Genomic DNA, 877 nt, shown 5'->3' on the forward strand with positions numbered 1-877 from the left:
AAAAGAAAATCTGAAATCTCCAAAGTTGCAGAAAAAGTGTTACTTTCATAGTAAGCTCCAAATAAATCTACTGAATACATGAATGAACCAATGACAACATATGCAATCAAATGTTGCCAAGTACGTAAAGCAACACCAAAGAGTAAGATGTTTTCCTGATTATTCAAGAAGGATAATTCTTTTTTTATTACCTAGTTGATCGTTTAGGACAAAGGAGACTTTGAGAAGGAATGTAGGTGCGGAAACATTTTAAAGTTCTCAATGGGAAGATGGCATATTATCGTGAAAAGCTCAGGCACTGGTATCGCACTGCTCGTGTTCAAATCTTGGCTTTACCACTCGATAGATGTATGCCTCAACCTCAGTAAGTCTATAAAATGGGAGCACAAAAAAACTTGTTGTACAGATTAAATAAACTAATGAATATATATGCTTTAATACACTACTTGATAGGAGCTCACTCATTGATTCTTAACTGATTGTTATATTAATATTGTCACTATTAAAGGCTGCCTGTTACTATATAATCTTAAAATGATGTGCTTGTCTGAGTAAGATGAAAAATGCTGTTTGTTTCTCTCAAACCTAGTGTTTCATTTGTTGAGCAGAAATAAGAAGGAAAAGCTTAAGGAATCCTATTGCCCACCTGATAGTAAGCAAGACGTATTTAAGGAGTTATTACTCTAGCAGTGCTAAACTTATAACCTTAAATAGTAATCAAATTTTTCCAGTAATCAAAATTTTCCTCATTTACTCAAGGTAATTAAAAAGATTATTATCTTTTGGGTAAGAATAAAGGGTCAGAACAATGAAGTCATGATCAGAGAATAGAGTGCTCAGAATGAAGAGAAAATACATAGCATAGAGCAGCCACCAA

The sequence above is a fragment of the Propithecus coquereli genome, unplaced genomic scaffold, assembly GCF_000956105.1.
Source record: "Propithecus coquereli isolate 6110/MARCELLA unplaced genomic scaffold, Pcoq_1.0 Scaffold389, whole genome shotgun sequence".
NCBI lineage: Eukaryota > Metazoa > Chordata > Mammalia > Primates > Indriidae > Propithecus > Propithecus coquereli.